The following is a 23,644-nucleotide window of genomic DNA, read 5'->3' on the forward strand; positions in this document are numbered from 1 at the left end:
CCCACAAGCTCATCTTTGATGATACCAGCCCAAACCAGTACTCCACCTCCACCTTGCTGGCGTCTGAGTCGGACTGGAGCTCTCTGCCCTTTACCAATCCAGCCACAGGCCCATCCATCTGGCCCATCAAGACTCACTCTCATTTCATCAGTCCATAAAATCTTAGAAAAATCAGTCTTGAGATATTTCTTGGCCCAGTCTTGACGTTTCAGCTTGTGTGTCTTGTTCAGTGGTGGTCGTCTTTCAGCCTTTCTTACCTTGGCCATGTCTCTGAGTATTGCACACCTTGTGCTTTTGGGCACTCCAGTGATGTTGCAGCTCTGAAATATGGCCAAACTGGTGGCAAGTGGCATCTTGGCAGCTGCACGCTTGACTTTTCTCAGTTCATGGGCAGTTATTTTGCGCCTTGGTTTTTCCACACGCTTCTTGCGACCCTGTTGACTATTTTGAATGAAATGCTTGATTGTTCGATGATCACGCTTCAGAAGCTTTGCAATTTTAAGAGTGCTGCATCCCTCTGCAAGATATCTCACTATTTTTGACTTTTCTGAGCCTGTCAAGTCCTTCATTTGACCCATTTTGCCAAAGGAAAGGAAGTTGCCTAATAATTATGCACACCTGATATAGGGTGTTGATGTCATTAGACCACACCCCTTCTCATTACAGAGATGCACATCACCTAATATGCTTAATTGGTAGTAGGCTTTCGAGCCTATACAGCTTGGAGTAAGACAACATGCATAAAGAGGCTGATGTGGTCAAAATACTCATTTGCCTAATAATTCTGCACTCCCTGTATAGTAGGGAGCTAAGGGGGTGCAGCTTTTCCTATAACTTTAGTTTATTTCTATAGATTAAAAATCTTCTATTTATAGTGGAATAGAAAGTGAAGATAGTGGAACAGAAAAAAAACTGTTCTCAAAAAGAGCTGAAAACTTCTCACCTCCAAGTGGCAAAAAGGCCTTGTTTAGGAGGACCCCTATTCCAGGTCTCAGAGAAGTGCAAGCAGAGCTGATGTCAAAAAACTGCCGGAGATTTACTACATTTTAGTAAAACACCAGTAAATGATAAAGTGAGCAATTTAAAAGCTTAGCCAATCAAAATGTGAAGTACTACATTTGCAAACATTAGAAAATGAAAATTGTATCAACACTATTGAAAAAACAAAACATATTGAACATAACCTACATCAGTCAATTTAGGGAATGTCACATTTGTGACGTTAATAAATGTTCAAATTATGAAAACTGCAAATTCCCACGGTGCTGGTAATGCATTCATTTGTATATATCTATACATTGGAACTATTTAGGTTTGAGAATACTTATACAGTATATGATTTGCAGATTATAAATTCAGCCACTCCTGCCGATGCTGACCTATAAGAGTAAAAAAAAATACATTTGTTTGGACAAGGCTCTGAAAACCAGTGTGATTTAAGGCTAATACTTTTGAAATCACATTTTTGCTTTGAAAATAAAATGATGGTGACTATGGATGGGGCAGCATTTATAAATATACTTACATTTCATGGTAATATTTCAGAGCTAAGTTAACAATATGTTTATGCATCTACTCAAATGCACAAAACTCAGGAAACTCTAAACTTCAAATTTGCTCCCACTGTGTTGTTTAATGGAATCATTTATTTCAGCCATTCAAGAAAACAAGGAAGAAAAGAAAAAAAAAGACCAATTTAAACGTAAAGGGACACTGAACCCAAACATTTTCTTTCCTGATTCAAATAAAGCATGCAATTTTAAGCAACTTTCTAATTTACTCCTATTATCAATTTTTCTTCGTTCTCTTGCTAACTTTATTTGAAAAGAAGGAATCAAAGCTTTTTTTTGGTTCAGAACTCTGGAAAGCACATTCCGATGTGGCTTCTTATGCCCCTGACATTACTAGGTGATTTTACAAATTGGAAACCGGGACATACTTAGTAACATAACAGGATTAAGATATAACTTTAGAAATTACAGGTGGATAATTATGTCTCCTCCTGGTGCTACCCACTCCTCATACATTTTAACATATATAGTAGGGAGCTAAGGGGGTGCAGCTATTCCTAAAACTTTAGTTTATTTCTATAGATTAAAAATCTTCTATTTATAGTGGAATAGAAAGTGAAGATAGTGGAACAGAAAAAAACTGTTCTCAAAAAGAGCTGAAAACTTCTCACCTCCAAGTGGCAAAAAGGCCTTGTTTAGGAGGACCCCTCTTCCAGGTCTCAGAGAAGTGCAAGCAGAGCTGATGTAAATAAACTGCCAGAGATGATAGAGAAAAATTCCCCCAAGATTCCCGGCCAATAGCTGAATACCTCGGCATCAGATGGGGATACCCCTCACGCACCACCAATACGTAAAAAAAAGTTAAACAGGACTTCTGTAGTCAAGGTGATGCGTTTCAGCCGTATACAGGCCTTTCTCAAACAAAAAAGACTGTACCAACTCTAAAAACGTTTTGAAAATTTAAATAAAACGGCGACCAATCAGAAAGCAGCCGCTCTTCTCTGATTGGTCGCTGCTTAGAAGAAACCGCGCTTCAAATCCTAACGGCTATAGGAAGTAGTTTTCAAACATCAACAACCTAAAGACCAGCGCCTACCGATACCATACCAAAAACTTTCTAGCACTACGCGGACCTGAATGGGAACTAAGAAACCAGATGCTAGATTCAAAATAACAGAGGTAGTAGGCGTGATTCTGATTGGTCGCCATAATGTACGTCTCAGTGGACCTGTTTCAGAACTACTCCCTATGGCTGTTAGGATTTGAGGCGTGGTTTCTTCAAAGCGGCGACCAATCAGAGAAGAAATAGCTGCTCCCTCTTAGCTCCCTTTCTTAGCTCCCTACTATATATTACTAGGTGATTGCAATAAAAATCCCCTACAAATGTATATATAGTGGTGAACAGTGGCTCTAATTGATCCCCTATCCCCTAAATACAACAACAGTGTACACACACAAAATCCTTCATTTGAAAGAGGGGATTATCCATTTTAAAAAATGAGGTGTCACACCCCTTTAAGTAGCAGACGATTACCATATAAATTGTAGTCACTTGTCTAAATGACTTTCTGGGCTTTATAAGGGGCACTAGCACCCAAAAATATGCACTACAATGGGGCAAGTAACTCTTCTTTTGAAATGCCTAGGTGGCTATTAGCTGATCACTATGGCAACAGTGAACACCTGATAGAACTATAGGCATTTAAAATAACATCAGGGTGGTAGAGTATCCCTTGTGTTGCCTCTTACAATACAAAAACAAACTTGAGTCGTCTTCATCTTTCAAATGAGTGGTCCTGTGTCTGTGCAGTTGCCTGTGATTGTCTGGCAATTTGTAAGGGGCCTTTATTAACTCCTAATCAAAAAAATAAATCATAAGACCTCTAATTTCAAAGAGTGAGGTCTCACTATTAAAATAAAGGTTTTCAAGTCTGTATAATTGTCAGTTAATTGTCACAGTAATAGTGATCACCTTGCTAGCCCATTTATTTTATTAGGTTGTTTGATGTAAAGGTTCATTGCTCTATATTTAGCTGAACTAATAAAAACAATATAAATAAGAATAAATAGGTAAACTGGATTAGTGTAAAACAAATTATATTTTGTGAAATACTATATAGGATGACATTTGGTACTTTTTTGGTTTCTACATAAATTGCGAGATGGTGCAAAGTGACAATAATATATTTTATCTAAATATTGTTGTTTTGGGAAGGTGTAAATGATGCTAAATGTGGGAAAAATAAAATGTGAAAAATTTAGGAAATAATGATCCCGAGCTGCAATTCACTATGCACACTATAGTACTGAATGGGTTAATAAAGTTGCTTGTTTGACAAATTTGCTTGCAATCAACAAATTAGTAGAGAAGCAATAATGATGCTAGTGCTAAATGTTTCTTTTACACTGTACTATTTTTAACACTTACAGGATTTGTAATTCATTTTAACCTGAAATCCATTCAGATTTTTTGTAATTAGTTCAACAAGCGTGAGACTAAACAAACACACAGTCATGTGAAAACATACACTGTGTACGTTATGGCCCATTTCCAGTCTTAGAAGACAAGTTGGGCATCTTCAAATCATGCAGCTTTTAGGAGCCTTTGTAACTTAATGTGCCATACATTATTATTATTTTTGTTATTATTATTTTTTTACACGTTTAGGTTCTTAAGATTTACAGTTGATTGCCAGGTGTTTTACTCCTACAGTTTTAGGATTAAATCAATGAATGACACAGATGTGTCGCTTGTAAAAAGCCTTTCTGAAATATTCTGTAAATAACAAATCATTTAGAGTATAAAAATGTTTATAACGTTGATATATAAAAGGCCAGTTTGACCGTCTCTATATACAAAACATAATATAATACAAATAACAACAATACAAATTACATATCACATTGATCAAAATCAATAACACTAAAATAAACAGTGTTAATATTAGTGTAACTGTACTTTTAAGCATATTTATTTTGTGTTTAATGCAACTTTTTTCTTCCCTATCTTTTTACGCGAGCTCTCAAGTCGGGCTAGCCTGACGAGCATAAATTGTGATTGAGCTTGGGCAAACACATTTACTTTCAACTTGTGATATGCGCCCTACTTCCGATATTGCTTGTGTACAATCAGTTAGTGCTCCACTTGTAATCTAGCCCATAATGGGGGGAACATAGTCAAATCTTCTCCATCATAATCCCCCTTAGCACATCCATAAACTTCTCCATCATATAATTTATTAATTGTTTTCTTTACTGAACAGAAGGAATACTCCACACAATTTATAGCAGATTTAAAATAAGACAAACTATAGAATGAGGAAATTAACTGGTACTGAGTCTCAATTGACAAAGATTTAATACGTCCACCCATTTGAGGTAGAAATACTTGATTTTTTTCCCCTGAATTTACCGAAAAATCAAATTGTTCTATCACTATCTGCGTATAGATTTTATTAACAATACTTGGGAAATTATTATTTAAATCTTAAAATTATGTTATGGCCTGCCAAAATAGCTGTATCGATCAAAGACTCATTCTCATTCCGCTCTGTTTTCTTATACAGAAAAAAAAAAAAAAAACTTTCTCTCTGTAGAAGAAATTATTAGTGAGAAATGTATTTAACCAAAAATTAACTCTATTCAGAATCTATAGACTTTAGGACAACTTCATCAACAAATAATTATATCAGCACATCCTCGGAGGTCCATTAAGATATTAAATCTGTAATAATATATGATCTGTAAATAAGTCTTATATGAGACTCCTTCCAAGACATTGAGCTGGTAGATTTCTCTACTAGCACTATACTCTGTTATTATTATTATTAGAAGTATTATTGGTTATTTGTATAGCACCGCAAAATTCCGTAGTGCTGGGTACATAGATAGGGGTATACAATGACAAAGATTTGTGATTAGATAAGATACATAAAACATAACAAACTGAACAAAACTAGTACAGAAGGAGGAGGGCTATGCTACGAAGAGCTTACAGTCTACAGGTTGAGGGTGCAGAGTCATAACGTTTGGGGTAGCTTGTCACATCGATTGTAGTTGTAGTTGCAGCAGTGAGTCAGAGCAGTTCAAGAATTACTTTGGGTAGGATTAAAAGTAGACGAGAGATGGTAAATCTCTCTGAATAGGTGGGTTTTCAAAGAGCATCTGAACCTGTACTAGGTTGGAGTCTGATGGAGTGGCGCATGAGAAGTCTTGGAAGCGGCAGGATTTAGTAAGAGCTTGAATATGTGGAGTGAATATGAGTTCATGGTCAAGTGTGACCGCAAGACAGATCTGGGGTGAGATGTTGAGAAAAGAGTCTCCAACTGTAAGAGAAATGTCAGGTGTTTAATGTCTCACAGAGGGGGAAATAAGAGGCAGCTCAGTTTTAGACAGATTGAGTTGGAGGTAGTGCAAGGACAGCCAAGAGGAAACTGCAGAGAGACAGTTGGTAAACTTGTTGAGTAAAGAGGGAGAGATACCAGGAAAGGAAAGATAGATTTGGGTATTATTAGCATATAAGTGGTACTGGAAGCCAAAGGAGGATATATACGTTTTCCAAGGGAAGATAGATAAAAAAAAGCAAGGGACCCAAGATAGAGCCTTGTGGTACTCTCACTGAGAGAGGCAAAGGATCAGAGGATAGGAAGCTGTAAACAAGTGGTTTGAGGGATAGGAAGCAAACCAAGAGAGGGCTGTTTTTTCGGATGCCAAAAGAATGTAGAATTTGCAAGAGGAGAGGATGGTAAACTGTGTTGAAAGCAACAGATAGATCCAGAATAATTAGTAAGAAATAGTGTCCCTTTGTTTTAGCTGATAGCAGATAATTTGTTACTTTAGTAAAGAGCAGTTTTGTTGTGTTATGGACAGAAGCCAGATTGTAGGCGATCAAGTAATGAGTTAGTTGAGAGAAATTGAGTTAGGCGGTTATAGACTAGATGTTCCAATAATTTGGAGGCAAAGGGAATTAAGGATTCTGGATGATAGTTAGAAGGGTTGGAAGGGTCAAGCAAGGATTGGTGTGATTGACGCATGCTTGAATGTACCAGGAAATGTGCCAGTGGTGAAAGACTGGTTAAAGAGATGAGATAGGGCACGGGTTAAAGAAGCAGAGAGAGGCAAGAAGTTGTGAAGTAATAGGGTCAAGTGGACAAGTTGTGAGATGAGCAGACGATAGGAGTAAAAAGACTTCCTACAGGAGAAAAGTAACATAGTTTTGTTGATAAGAGGCGTGGCTACAAGAGCTGGGATTGAGGGTAGTAATAATCTTAGCAGTGAGTTTAACAGTGGGTGTAGGTTCAGGCGTATGTAGAAGTGAGTTAAAGGTTGAAAACAGCTTTCTGTGGTTGTTTTTTATCCAGGCTGAGGGCAGAGTTTTATGATTTGAGGATAAATTTATAATGCAGGAAATCAGCAAGGGTGCATGAACATTTGATAAAAATAAATCATTAGAGAATTAATTAATTAGAGCTTGATAAAAGCCAACTTTAAGACTGAAACACATTGCTCTTTATACACAGTTAGGATATTGTAATGAGTGGTATTTTTGGAGGATGATATACCACTAGGTATAGATGATGGATTGATAACCTTGATAATACGTTAACCACTTCAGCCATACACATATGCCCACTAGTGCGGCACGCAAAAAGCAAGAAGGAACAGACAAAACAGGTTCGGTTAAGAATGCAAATGAAAAGAAGAAACAATTCCACAGCGCCTAAATAGACCACCTAAGCTCCTCCTGGTGGCAACATCTCTCAACCGGATCTCAAGGGGAACTTGGAAGGATGCAGTAATGAGGAGCGCTAAAAGAGCAGATGGCTAAAGTAGCTTAAAGGGGATATGTAAGGGTATGCAGAGGTAATAAGGTTGGTTCGGGTGTAGAGAATTAAAATTAAAATGGTGAAATGCTAATGTAAATAAAAATTATATGACATTTATTTGAACACGAAAAAGATACAAATAAGAATAGGAATCTAAATATCTAAAAAGCATAATGCTATCTAGTTCCAAAGTTGTGTACAGTGTATACAGTAGATATAACCAAGAATATATAATAAATGGTAAAGTGCAATAATAACAATGTGTTAAATTGACGTTATAACCAACGTCAGATCTGCCAAGTGATATACAATACAGATAATGTACAAAAAATTCACGCACACAAAAAAGGTAAATAATGTCCAGAATCCTTATCTTAATAATGAAGTATATTCAAAAACTGCAAATGCTACAAAAATGTTTCCAAGAAGAAAGACCTTTTTTAAGACTGGTAACGGCTAGAATTAGAGTACCTCCTTATAAAGGGAGTCTTAGCTAATGGCCTTCTTTGTGTTTGAGCGCCAAAGATTTTCGTCAAACCAGAAGTGTATTTTCGTCACTTCCGGTACCGGATGTTTACGATCATAGCGTCATTTCGGGTATATGTAACGTCCAGAACTATGAGAATTCTTACTTTCGCTTTGGCTTCTATTTAATATATAGCTGTTTTTGAGCTGATGTCAATCTGACCTCATAATGATATTATGTAAGAGTTCAAAAATAGCGTCTGGAGGATCCAGTGAAGAATGTATAAGCTTGCATAACATATATTATCTATGATTTTTAGAAACTTTTATAAAATTTAAAAGCATCTAATGGTCTCAGGTTCTCACTCGGATATAATTAAAATGGTTTTTTTTTGGCTTCATGTAAAAGTATTGTACCTTAACATAAAAGACAATATAAAATTAATGTAAAAAATGTGTTGAAAAATGGTGACTTGAGTACTATGTCTTACTACACAGAAAGATGGAAAGTTGTTAACATATGCATGCGATTACCTATCATGTAATATTGAACTGTACAAAGATCCACATGTGTTCTATTATTCACATGTGGAAATTATATTCCTTGGACGTATGTTTATCGGTCCAGAGAGGTTACATTCTTTAGGTGGTCATTCGTATCTTCGTCTCTATATAAACATTTATATTCCCATATACATTATACATGTTTTATGGTATATGCTTATACTGAGTATTTGTATTTTCCATAATGAATGGAGGAGTATATTTTCATGATGACTTTGTAGTTAGATAATCCATTGTTTGGCAGTCTATAATAAACTTTATAGTAAGTGGAAGATCTCTGTGTTACTGTTAAGCCCATTGGGGAAGGTACAATCCAAGTTAAAAATCCATTTTGATTCAGTTTTTAATAACTGTTTTTCAAAATCTCCCCCTCTCCAATTCTTTTTTGGTTTTCATATGCCCATGTATTTAATGTTCTTACTGCTGCTGTTGTGGACTTCTTTGAAGTGTCTATATAGGGGAATGTCCTCTTTCTTCCATTTTATTTGGAGCAGGTGTTCTCGTATTCGATCTTTTAGTTTCCTTGATGTTTGTCCTATATACTGAAGTCCGTATTCGCATTCAATCAGATAAATAACCCCCATGTCTTGGAACCGTATGTATTCCTTCATATAGAAGGATTCCTTACTTATCCATGATTGAAAGTGGTTTGATTTTTTGCCATGTTTACATGCCTTGCATAAGTGACATGGAAAGAAACCTTTAAGCTGTGTGCCCAGCACACTTTTTTGTGTGTTATGTTGTTTCATGGGTACACTTGGGGCGATGATACTTTTTAGGTTTTTAGTCTTCCTGTTAATTAATTTGAGAATATCGTTCAGATTATTGCTGATTATATTATCCTCTTTAAGAAAGTGCCAGTGTTTTTTTATGATCCTTTCTATAAGGAACCTGTTTTCACTTTATTCTGTTATGAAGGGCACTTCTATTTTCAGATTGTTCTTGTTGTCTTTGTCTTTATATTTGAGTAATGACTCCCTATCTATGCATTCAACTTCCTCTATTGCTTTGTTGATGATATCTTCTTCGTACCCCCTTTCTAGGAACCTTCCTTTGAGAATCTTTGATTGCTTCCTCCATTTTTCATTATCGGAGCAGTTTTTTCTGATCCTCATGAGTTGGCCTTTGGGGATATTGGCCTTCCATCTGTAGTGGTGGCAGCTGGTTTGGTGTATGTAATTACTGCAGTCCACTTCTTTAAAGTAAGTGGATGTGGTGACTTTGTGTAAGGATTCCAGGCCACCTTTTCACTCTCTCCTTGTTACTGAACATCCTACCTGTTCTTAAGTCGTCACCTGACTGCAAACAGGTGCTTAGTAATTAAACTTGAATGCAGCTAGCAGCAACACTGCAAACTCGCTCTTGAGATTACATTTAAGCCTAAATTTGGATTACAAACAAGACCTTCATCCTAACTGTGTTTCTCATCATACTGAACAGTGGATTACAATAACTGAGTACTTGCTTTTCCCTAAAGGAATTAAACCTTGTTTTCATCAAGTAACTTTCTCTTTCAATATGAGCTATTCACAACTCTCCCTAAAACCAACATTCAGATGTTGATCAGAGTCGCCACCACCTCAGGGAATTGAACTCTCTTCATTCAGTTCAAGATCAATTACTCAGAGTTGCTGTAGCCGTTAACGGGCACCGGAGCCTCAGGTAACAAGCCGCTGTCAATCATCCTCTGTTCCGCCTCCTCCATCGCATCAACGGATTTCCACAGCGCAAGCCGCTGTCAATCAGTACCTGCGTTCCTCCCTCTGCTGCATGTAACTTCGCTCTATAGCGGTCACGGACTCCAGCTGCTCTGTTGGAGAGACAGGTTCCCTGCATACCAGCGGTATTGATTGAGTCTCCTCTCCGCAACCACTGTGAGATAGCTGATTCCTCTGTGTGTTAACAGAATAACTCTCTGGCAGCATTTACATATCGATCCTGAGTATTGCACTCCGGGTTCCTATACTGAGAATTATTGCATCTTATTTGAATTGAACTGCCTTCCTTATATTACTCCGCTTGTGTCAAGATAAATACAGCTGACCTCTTTTCATTATTTGTTTACATTCTTAGAAGGAGACCTATATCCTACCTTCTATTCTTAAACAAGATTAAACCTATTTCACCTTTCATAAACAGTCTATGCTATTAATAGCCTGTATACACTGGTGATACATTCCTATTTTACTTTAAGTCTGCAAGTGTGATCTTATTCCCTAACCTGTAAGGTTTCAGTCAGCTTGACATTACACTTTGCCTTTGTATATATTAATCGACAAGTCTAGGAAGTGAATATTTGTGTAGCTGTATTCATGTGTACATTTTAAATTCATTATATTACTATTCATCACATGAATAGTGTGTTGTAAATCTTCAATGGATCCTTTCCAAACTATCAAAATGTCATCTATATATCTTTTATAGAGGACCAGATCTGCGCCAGCAGGGCAGGAGTCCCAAAATTCTTCCTCCCATTTGCCCATGTATAAGTTCGCATAGCTGGGTGCAAACCTGGTCCCTATAGCTGTTCCATATATTTGGTTATAGAATTTGCCTCCATTATTAAAATAGTTATCTGTCAAGATATATAGAATGCCATCCAAGATGAACTCTCTCTGTTCCGGACATACATTGTGGTCTTTCTCCAGGAAATATCTTATAGTTTCCATTCCTAAGTCATGAGGGATGCTCGTATATAGAGCAGTGACGTCACATGTTGCTAAGATGTAATTTTCTTTCAATTCTAGATTGTTTAATAATTTCAAGACTTCTGTTGAATCCCTCAGATAAGAAGGGAGATTCTTAACATATTTTTGTAATTTTCTATCTATATATTCCGATAGATTTCATTTTATAGACCCAATACCTTATATTATAGGCCTCCCTGGTGGATTTACCAGTCTCTTATGTATTTGTGGGAGGTAATAGAATACAGGTATTCTAGGGTGTTTAGTAGATATATACCTGTATTATTTATTGTTTAGAACACCCTTTCTTTTTGCGTTCAAGAGCATATGATCTAGGTCTTTTTTGAAAATGTCAGTTGGGTCTTTTTCTAAAATTACATATGTTTCTGAATCTCCCAATATACGAATGGATTCTTTGATGTAGTCTTCTTTGTTTAAAACCACAATTCATCCACCATTGTCAGCTGGTTTGACTATAATCGCCTTGTTACTTTCAAGGTTGTTAATGGTGTCTAATTGTGTTTTAGTCATATTTTTGTGGTATTTTCCTATATTTGCATTCTTTAGTTTTTTAATATCATTGCATACTACATTGTCAAAGGTCTCTATGTGTGATCCTTTGTGTGTGATTGGAAATAATGTGGACTTAGGCTTTAAGTCTGTGTATATAGGTTTGTTGGTGTTTTCACTTCCTGCCTGTGTTTGGCTGGCCCGTTTTACAAAAATATCTCTTGAGAGTTAATTTTCTAACCAAATCTTTTACATGTGTGTATGTTTGTAATTTGTCCAAACCTCTAGATGGAGCGTATGATAGACCTAAATTGAGTACTTCTAGATCTTTTATATTTAGAGGAGTATTGCTTAGATTATATATCCCTTTCTGTTCCTTTGTACTTGTTGAGGGAATGGGAATTGGTCTCATATTAATAGATTTCAAATGTTTCTCTTGTTTTTCTTTCTTTATTCTCAATTTGTTTCCTGCTCTGATCCCTCTATGTTTTTTCTTTTTACAATTGGGGATTCTTCTATGTCTTGTGCTCTGACTTTTCTCTTTGTTGATTTGTTTCTGTCTGATATTATCAGACTTCCTTCCCCTAAAAAAATTATTCTGACCATCCCTTGTGTTTGGTGTGTCATTTTCTGTGTATCTTGAAATAGTAGGGGTGGCATCATTTATATTTTCCCTCAGACTTTCAAATCTGTTTGATGTAGATATATAATAATTACCTTGATTATTATTATTGTTGTGTCTGGGGTAATTATTACTCATATTTCTTTGTGGAATTATCTCTGTGTTTTCCTCAAACATCCTGTATGGAGGTCTGGTATAGTTATTATTATATTCCCCTATATATCCATTTTGAGGTGTGTGGTACCCCCTATTATCATATGATGGGAATCTGGCCTGTTTGTTCCCCAAATAGACTGGTGACCTATTTCTGCCTCCTTCCTCCCTTATTGGGTATGCTGGGGATCTGCCCCTATATGTTCTGTGGTGGAAATCATTGGTGATTTGGGTTCTAATGGTAGTCATAGTTATGTTTGGGAAAGGTAGAGGTAGTAAACCGAGCACTAGTAAAAACGCCTTAAGCTCACTAACATAAGTCCCCTAGTGGACTGGATGTATTATATATAAATGGGTGAGATAGTGAGCGAGTGAGCGCTAAAAGCTAAAAAGGCTAAAATGAAGGGCAAAGAACTCATACAAAAAATGGGCCAATAACAATAGCAACAATCAGGCCTAGAGAAATACACCACAGAGAACCCCATCACAACCAAGAGTACAATAGGGGTTATCACAGAGGGCAAAATATATCCCATAATAAATGGAATCAGACCAAATACTTATATAATCGACCCCCTTACCCCAAACATAACTATAAAAATGGGTGAGAGAGTGAGCGCTAAAAGCTAAAAAAGGCTAAAATGACTAAAGCAATATAAATTTAATATGTCAAATATATTATACACAATAATAAAATACAATTACGCACATATACAATGTCTAAAACCTACATGGATCCATGATATGTCTATAGAATTATGGTACACGTCCTATACCGAAATGATGATATATCAAAATATATCGTAATATGAGCACAGCAACAAATAAAATAAAACAAAGCAAAGGTGAAATACAAATGCTGGTTAATAACCAAAAGTAAGACTGAAATACAAAAGTGAATTAATAGCCAATCCTGTGATGTTTGTGGCAAACAAAAATAGTCCAAAGTGTCCAATGCTGATGTATGCCTTCAATGTGTCGTGGAGAAGTGGTTGATATGTAACGTTAAGATGCAAAAATCCAACCATATGCCAAAATAGTCAATACAAACTCTTCCAAAAAGAAAATCCTATCAGTGAAGTGATGGTCACAAGCAAAAGTGGAAAAATACAAAAATATATATAAGAAATATATATATGTGTGTAAAAATAAAAACAACAAAAAATAGAGCAAAAATTAAGTCCAAAATAATTTAAGTCCAAAAATATATATATTCTGAACCTGCAATTAAACAAAAAAGAACAATAGTGCAATAACGTTTTTACACTTGATAAAGTAATTGGAAATAAGCTCACCAGTAAGTCAACGCGTTTCGGCCTTTCCCATGCCTTTTTCAAGACTATACTGTTACATGTTTGCTGGGAGCTTATATAGGGTAACAACCTTGGGCAATTGTGTCTGTTTTGGCGCCAATTTTAGATCCGCCCCTTCCTGTTAGTCCCGGTGTTTCATGGGCAATTTTCTTAATGTGTGTTTAAACTCATAATTTATGAATACAGTATGTATTATAGGAATTTTGTTATACATATAATAATGTGGATATATATATAAAGAGAAGATATCCCCTTGTTTCGTTTTCTGTTTAGCCGTTATAATATTCTCGGTAATATGCCTCACTTCCGGGATTTGATGTCACTTCCGGTTCCGATTTTTGTTGTGTATTACGTAACTTCCAGTTTTGGTATGGCCGGGTATTACGTCACTTCCGGTTTCGGTATAACCGGAAGTTAGCATCTATCGGACTTTAGGTAAAAGGGTCTTAAAATTCAATAATAAGGATCTGAAAATTCAATTATATAGAAGTGTGTGAGTGGCCAAATTATCGGAAGATCAGCCATCTAAGGGTGTTTCCATGTATGTGATATACAAATCGATGGTGCTGACTTATATATACATACTGCTAATAGGTATATATGTACAGATGTAAACATACCAGTTTTGTGTATATCAATCAATATAATAAAAAGGAACAATTATAAAAAGAACTACTTCTTTTTAAAAAAGGAACAGTTTTAAAAAAGGAACAGTTTTAAAAAACAATATTAAAAAACAATTTAAAAAAACATTAGTTTAAAAAACGTTTTTAAAAACACTAATATTGTCGTAAATATCGCTATTATAAAAGCCAGACATTTCAACAAACGTTTGCATCATGATGTATATGGGCATATAAAAGAATAGTTTTTTTGAAACATTCGATTATAGTGATGATATTTAACATAAATATGATCCATATTGGTGTGTTATTATATATCTGTGTATACTTAGCTCGTGCCCAACAGGCTATTTATGAGATTCCTTGTAAGTTAATAGCACACGCTGGACCGATCAGAGTGAAGGAGCAGGCGATCTAATACATAAATCAGATATATAAGGCTCTGAGAAAGTATAATAAATGAAACAGACTAATTGTAAAGCATATATATCTCTTGGTTAGCTGTATATAAAATATGTGAGACCTCGTGCTAGCTGAGATCTGTTCATATAGAGAGGGCTTCAAGGGTATCCCATATAGTGCAAAGTGAGTATTATGTTTAAATTCAATCTTCTATATATTGTGTATTTTATGATATATAAAATTAAACAAATCAGCTTGTTTAGCGCCATCTATACCATTAAACACTTTTTACTTTAATAAAATTAATCAAGAAATACATAAATTTATGCAAATATTGTCTTAGCTTGTGTAAACTTAAAACCTCAGTTGGATGCAAGGAGGATGTTAAGTAAAGCTGTTAAACTGATCGGGTGGAATGAAGATGTTATTCCTTCAAATAAGACTAATTTGTCTGTCAGCTAACTCATCAGCTAAAGTCATAAGTGATGGCTAGTGTGAAAACATATGCGGTCATTTTAGTGAGCCTAGTCTGATTATTCACTGGTCTGGTAGAGCACCTTCTTGTATTTAACCTATGTTATACGATTTACTGTATTAGTTTTAGTGAACATAGTCTTAAAGAATAACTGAGTTTGTCTACTCTTTCCTCAGGGACAGGAGATGTGAAAGGTCCTCTTTATGGTTCAGTCCTTTAGGGTAAAGGCAATCCAATGTGAAGATCCATTTGAATTCATTATATAATAGTTTTTTCTCATAGTCGTCCTCCTCTTCAGTTCTTATTAACCTTTTGTATTTCGAAGTACTTAAAATCTTTGGTGTTACCTCCATGTATAATTGAAAAGTGTCTGTACAACGGAGTATCGGTGTTTAACTTCTCAATGCACAGGATGTGTTCTCTGATTCTGTCTTTAAGGGCTCTGGATGTCTGTCCCACATATTGAAGGCCACAAGGGCAAGATATCACATATATTACTCCCTTATCGTGACATCTTATGAGGTCTCGGATTTTATACTCATCCCTCTTACAATGTGGGGAAAATCGGTTAGTCTTCAGTCCGCTCTTGCAGGCCTTGCAGCTCGGGCACGGAAAAAAGCCTTTAATTGATTTGCCTTGGTAGTCTGTAGTATTTCTTATCTTGTTCCTCGGGATGCTTGGGGCCAGCCTATTTTTCAAATTGTCAGTCTTCCTATAAATAAACCTTGGCTGGGGTATCAACTTCTCACCAATTACATCATCCTCTTTCAGTATTGCCCAATGTTTCCTAATAATTTTTTCTATAATAAATCTGTTGGCACAGTACTCCGTTATCATGGGTACATTGATGGTGTCTTCTTCCCATTTTTTCACCGGCTTGGTTTTATATTTGATAAGGCCACTTCTGTCAACTTTCCCAACTTCCTCTATTTTTTCTTCCAAGATCTCTTTAACATACCCTCTCTCCAGAAATCTTTCCTTTAGTACATCCACCTGTTCTTCAAATTTTTTGGGATTGGAACAATTTTTTCTTACCCTTAGGAGTTGTTGTTTCGGTATGTTAGCTTTCCAGGTTGGGTGGTGACAGCTTAGACTGTGAATTTAATTGTTACAGTCGACCTCTTTAAAGAAGGTTGACATCTCAATCTTACCGTTCATGATTTCAATTGTCAGATCTAAAAAATGTATTTTGTTGTAGCTGTATTCATACGTGAATTTCAGGTTCATTGAATTCTGGTTCATAACATCAATAGTGTACATCAAATCCTCTAGTGATCCTCTCCAAATCATCAGGATATCATCTATGTACCTTGAGTACAGGACCAGGTCCGCGCTGGCTGGGCATGAGTCCCAGAATATCTGTTCCCATTGACCCATATAGAGATTAGCGTAGCTCGGTGCGAACCTGGTCCCCATTGCTGTACCACATAATTGCTTGCCAAATTTTTTGTCATTACAAAAATAATTGTGGCTCAGAATGTAATTTATACTCTCTAGTATAAATGAACGTTGTTCCTCCGGTATACTCAGAGAGGTTGCTGGATAAGGACCCTATTCCTGATATGATAGGCCTTCCTGGTGGGTTTTCTAGGGATTTATGGATTTTAGGCAATTGATAGAAAACTGGAGTGATCGGATGTGATATTTTAATATAGTTGAACTCTCTTTTGTTGAGTATTCCTTGTGTTTTGGCCTTTATAAGCAAATCTTTTAATTCTAATTCTAATTTGCTTATAAAGGCCAAAACACAAGGAATACTCAACGAAAGAGAGTTCAACTATATTAAAATATCACATCCGATCACTCCAGTTTTCTATCAATTGCCTAAAATCCATAAATCCCTAGAAAACCCACCAGGAAGGCCTATCATATCAGGAATAGGGTCCTTATCCAGCAACCTCTCTGAGTATGTTGATAAGAACTTACAGAAATATGTCACAAGACTGCCATCATACCTGAGAGACTCCACCCAAGTTCTAGCCATATTGGACACATTAGTCTGGGATAAGAGTTACATAATGGCCACGTGCAATGTGAAATCTCTTTATACAAGCATCCCATATGAAGCAGTTATGGAAGCTGTTAATTTCTTTCTCAGAAAAGACCCAGAAGTACCGGAGGAACAACGTTCATTTATACTAGAGAGTATAAATTAGATTCTGAGCCACAATTACTTTTGTAATGACAAAAAAATTCTACAAGCAATTATGTGGTACAGCAATGGGGACCAGGTTCGCACCGAGCTACGCTAATCTCTATATGGGTCAATGGGAACAGATATTCTGGGACTCATGCCCAGCCAGCACGGACCTAGTCCTGTACTCAAGGTACATAGATGATATCCTGATGATTTGGAGAGGATCACTAGAGGATTTGATGTACACTATGATGTGATGAACCAGAATTCAATGAACCTGAAATTCATGTATGAATACAGCTACAACAAAATACATTTTTTATATCTGACAATTGAAATCATGAACGGTAAGATTGAAACGTCGACCTTCTTTAAGGAGGTCGACTGTAACAATTACATTCACAGTCTAAGCTGTCACCACCCAACCTAGAAAGCTAACATACCAAAAGGACAACTCCTAAGGGTAAGAAAAAATTGTTCCAATCCCAAAAAATGGGAAGAACAGGCGGATGTACTAAAGGAAAGATTTCTGGAAAGAGGGTATGTATAAAACCAAGCCGGTGAAAAAATGGGAAGAAGACACCATCAATGTACCCATAATAACGGAGTACTGTGCCAACAGATTTATTATAGAAAAAATTATTAGGAAACATTGGGCAATACTGAAAGAGGATGATGTAATTGGTGAGAAGTTGATACTCCAGCCAAGGTTTATTTATATGAAGACTGACAATTTGAAAAATAGGCTGGCCCCAAGCATCCCGAGGAACAAGATAAGAAATACTACAGACTACCAAGGCAAATCAATTAAAGGCTTTTTTCCGTGCCTGAGCTGCAAGGCCTGCAAGAGCGGACTGAAGACTAACCGATCTTCCCCACATTGTAAGAGGGATGAGTATAAAATCCGAGACCTCATAAGATGTCACGATAAGGGAGTAATATATGTGATATCTTGCCCTTGTGACCTTCAATATGTGGGACAGACATCCAGAGCCCTTAAAGACAGAATCAGAGAACACATCCTGTGAGAAGTTAAACACTGATACTCCGTTGTACAGACACTTTTCAATTATACATGGAGGTAACATCAAAGATTTTAAGTACTTCGGAATACAAAAGGTTAATAAGAACTGGAGAGGAGGCGACTATGAGAAAAAACTATTATATAATGAATCCAAATGGATCTTCACATTGGATTGCCTTTACCCTAAAGGACTGAACCATAAAGATGACCTTTCACATCTCCTGTCCCTGAGGAAAGAGTAGATAAACTCAATTATTCTTTAAGACTATGTTCACTAAAACGAATACAGTAAATCGTATAACATAGGTTAAATACAAGAAGGTGCTTTACCAGACCAGTGAATTCATCAGACTAGGCTCACTAAAATGACCGCATGTGTTTTCACACTAGCCATCACTTATGACCTTAGCCGACGAGTTAGCTGACAGACAAATTAGTCTTCTTTGAAGGAATAACATCTTGATTCCACCAGATCAGTTTAACAGCTTTACTTAACATCCTCCTTGCATCCAACTGAGGTTCTAAGCTTACACAAGCTAAGACAATATTTGTATAAATTGATGTATTTCTTGTTTAATTTTATTAAAGTAAAAAGTGTTTAATGGTATAGATGGCGCTAAACAAGCTGATTTGTTTAATTTTACACAATACTCACTTTGCACTATATGGGACCAAAAGATATATATGCCTTACAATTAGTCTGTTTCATTTATTATACTTTCTCAGAGCCTTATATATCTGATTTATGTATTAGATCGCCTGCTCCTTCACTCTGATCGGTCCAGCGTGTGCTATTAACTTACAAGGAATCTCATAAATAGCCTGTTGGGCACGAGCTAAGTATACACAGATATATAATAACACACCAATATGGATCACATTTATGGTAAATATCATCACTATAATTGAATGTTTCAAAATAACTATTCTTTTATATGCCCATATACATCATGATACAAACGTTTGTTGAAATGTCTGGCTTTTATAATAGCAATATTTACGACAATATTAGTGTTTTTAAAACGGTTTTTAAACTAATGTTTTTTTAAATTGTTTTTTAATATTGTTTTTTAAAACTGTTCCTTTTTTAAAACTGTTCCTTTTTTAAAAAGAAGTAGTTCTTTTTATAATTGTTCCTTTTTATTATATTGATTGATATACACAAAACTGGTATGTTTACATCTGTACATATATACCTATTAGCAGTATATATATAAGTCAGCACCATCGATTTGTATATCACATACATGGAAATACCCTTAGATGGCTGATCTTCCGATAATTTGGCCACTCACACACTCCTATATAATTGAATTTTCAGATCCTTATTATTGAATTTTAAGACCCTTTTACCTAAAGTCCGATAGATGCTAACTTCCGGTTATACCGAAACCGGAAGTGACGTAACACCCAGCCATACCAAAACCGGAAGTTACGTAATACACAACAAAAACCAGAACCGGAAGTGACATCAAATCCCGGAAGTGAGGCATATTACCGAGAATATTATAACGGCTAAACAGAAAACGAAACAAGGGGATATCTTCTCTTTATATCTATATATATCCACATTATTATATGTATAACAAAATTCCTATAATACATACTGTATTTATAAATTATGAGTTTAAACACACATTAAGAAAATTGCCCATGAAACACCAGGACTAACAGGAAGGGGCGGATCTAAAATTGGCGGCAAAACAGACACAATTGCCCCAGGTTGTTACCCTATATAAGCTCCCAGCAAAAATGTAACAGTATAGTCTTGAAAAAGGCCTGGGAAAGGCCGAAACGCGTTGACATACTGGTGAGCTTATTTCCAATTACTTTATCAAGTGTAAAAACATTATTGCACTATTCTTTTTTGTTTAATTGCAGGTGCAGAATTTATATATATTTTTGGACTTAAATTGTTTTGGACTTAATTTTTGCTTTATTTTTTGTTGTTTTTATTTTTACACACATATATATATATTTCTTATATATATTTTTGTATTTTTTCCACTTTTGCTTGTGACCATCACCGCACTGATAGGATTTTCTTTTTGGAAGAGTTTGTATTGACTATTTTGGCATATGGTTGGATTTTTGCATCTTAACGTTACATATCAACCACTTCTCCACGACACATTGAAGGCATACATCAGCATTGGACACTTTGGACTTCAATAATTTGTTTATTTTGGACACTTCTTATTTTGGCCACTTCTATTGTGCTAATTCTGTTTGCCACAAACATCACAGGATTGGCTATTAACTTACTTTTGTATTTCAGTCTTACTTTTGGTTATTAACCAGCATTTGTATTTCACCTTTGCTTTGTTTTATCTTATTTGTTGCTGTGCTCATATTTCTATATATTTTGATATATCATCATTTCGGTATAGGACGTGTACCATAATTCTATAGACATATCATGGATCCATGTAGGTTTTAGACATTGTATATGTGCGTAATTGTATTTTATTATTGTGTATAATATATTTGACATATATTTGACATATTAAATTTATATTTTAGCCTTTTTTAGCTTTTAGCGCTCACTCTCTCACCCATTTTTATAGTTATGTTTGGGGTAAGGGGGTCGATTATATAAGTATTTGGTCTGATTCCATTTATTATGGGATATATTTTGCCCTCTGTGATAACCTCTATTGTACTCTTGGTTGTGATGGGGTTCTCTGTGGTGTATTTCTCTAGGCCTAGAATGATATTCATTCTCATGGTAATAGTTGTTATGATTGTTGCTATTGTTATTGGCCCATTTTTTGTACGAGTTCTTTGCCCTTCGTGGTACAACTGTTGCCCATTTCTCCTCTATGGGTGCTGTTGGGTTATCTGAATTGGGTTCTATGTTGATGTCAGTATGGGTTTCTTCCATACTATTGGTGAATATGTTAAGATCTCTATGTATTTTCTTTGTTTTTTTAGTAATGATTTCATATTTTATTCTTTTAATCTTTGATCACAGTTGCTCGTTTCGTTTTAAATCCATTTAGGTATTTAATATGCTCCATCTTATTTTCTTCCTCCTTTATGTTTTGGTCAAGTTCTACAAGTAACTGCCTCCTATAGTCTATTATTATTTGCATAAGTTTCTGTGATGTGTCTTTGATTGTGCTTTCCCATTTTTCTGGAGAGTTCTTGATGCTCAATATTAAATGAGGATTTTTTATGTATCAAAAGGCCCTTAGGGATAATATTTAATTCTAGACACTTCTTTAGGAAGGAAATTTCTGCGGTGTATTTGGTCTCTAATATGAGTAATTTTTCCTTACATATTCCCCTTTAAGCTACTTTAGCCATCGGCTCTTTTAGCGCTCCTCATTACTGCATCCTTCCTCGGTTAAGAATGCGGTCAAGCTGCACAACTGAGAAATCTATTGTTTTATTTTGTGAACATTTTTTGACCTCTTATCCTGTGTGTGGTTCCTTGTTTGTGTGCATAACACCAAGGTGTACGTAAGTACTTCACTTCAGGTATCCTATATCCGTTACAGGTGGATTCTCCCAGGCCCCTACCACCCACAGACACAAAGATAATAATTTTGATTAAGTTAATTCATGCTGTTAGGGATACCATTAATTAATAGCATGGAGGGATGAATATATAGAATTTAATAAAGCGTACCTAAGCAAACCAGAAATGTTCTGGGAAGCAGCCAAATCGGTTGTAAGAGGAGAAACCATAGCCTATATGAATGTAATAAAGAAAAAACAAAAAAAGAGAGAGGAATAAGTTCTAAGACATATTACTAACTCATTCAATCAATCACTATACAAGTAATCCGTCAGCAGAAAATTGGGATAAATACAATAAAGCTAAAAAGGAAAGAGACACATTGTTAATATATAAGGCATCACAGATGGACTTTAAATCGAAGGCTACATTTTATAGGTTTGGAAATAAAACAGGGAAATTGTTAGCTAACATCACAACATTTAGAAGTAAGACTAATGAGATTAATTCCTTAAAAGACAAAGACAAACTCTTAGTGAATATGGAGAATATTCTAGAAGTATTTACCGACTATTTTCAGGAACTTTATTTATTTAGAGAAAGTAATAAAAGCAAAATGGAGGCCTTTTGGTCTAAAACTGAGAATAGTAAGATCAGTATAGAGTCTCTGGATATGATAAATGCACTGATTACAGAGGAGGAAATTTCCAAAGCCATTGGTAAACTTGGAGGACATAATCCAAATGAGTTTTATAAGTTGTTGAATGCAGAGTTATCCCCTTTCTTGGCAATATTGTTTAATCACTATTATATACACGGAAGTGAAATAGCTAAAAAAAATTACGGTATCCTGGACAACTTTGATATTGAAACAAAATAAAGATCCAGAGTCAAAAGATTCATATAGGCCCATATCAATATTAAATACCGATTATAAATTATTGACAAATATAATAGCCGCACATTTTCCATTACAGGAGGTGATCCATTCAGATCAAACAGGTTTTATGAAGGGGAGAAATTCTGCTGCAAACATTAGGAAAGTGGCGTTAATTTTAGACCAACATAAAAACTCTAGATAAGGCGAAAATTTCGGTAGACGCTGAAAAAGCCTTTGATTCCATCTACTGGGATCATCTATTTCTAGCTCTAAAAAATGTTGGTTTCACAGGTAATTGTCTAGAAGTAATAAAAAATATATATAACGCTCCTCATGCGCACATATTAGTAAACGGTATGCTATCTAGGAGAATCATATTGGGTAGAGGAACGAGGCAGGGCTGTCCAATGTCGCCTATACTATTTAATATTGCAATAGAATCTTTGGCCATTATAATTAGAGAAAAAAAATCAGGGTATTTTATTTGGAGGAAGGGAAATTCATCTTGCTCTCTATGCAGATGATCTCCTTCTGTTTGTAAGAAATACAAAAGAAAATATCCCTTGTATCCTTGAGATAATAGATGGATATAGTTCTTTTTCTGGGTATAAGGTTAACACTTCAAAGTCAGATATACTATGGTTACATAGAAGTAAAGATTCTAATATAAACAACCCATTTAATATAGTATCTACCTCATTTAAATGGCTGGGTATTCAAATCGCTGCAGATATCGACAAATGGTATGTTCTCAATGTCCCCCCGATTTTTATTAAAATAAAGGAAAATCTCCAGAACTGGGCTAAATTGCCTCTTTCCCTATCAGGTAGAGTAAATCTGTTCAAAATGATAGCCCTCCCAAAAAATGTATATATCACCAAAAATATACCTATATTACTGAAGAAAAAAGACATATACGACTTACAGTCAGCTTTAATAAGATTTCTATGGGCTAATAAAAAGCCAAGGATAGTGTTTAAAAGATTGTGC

This window comes from Bombina bombina, chromosome 4 (genome assembly GCF_027579735.1).
Source record: "Bombina bombina isolate aBomBom1 chromosome 4, aBomBom1.pri, whole genome shotgun sequence".
Lineage (NCBI taxonomy): Eukaryota > Metazoa > Chordata > Amphibia > Anura > Bombinatoridae > Bombina > Bombina bombina.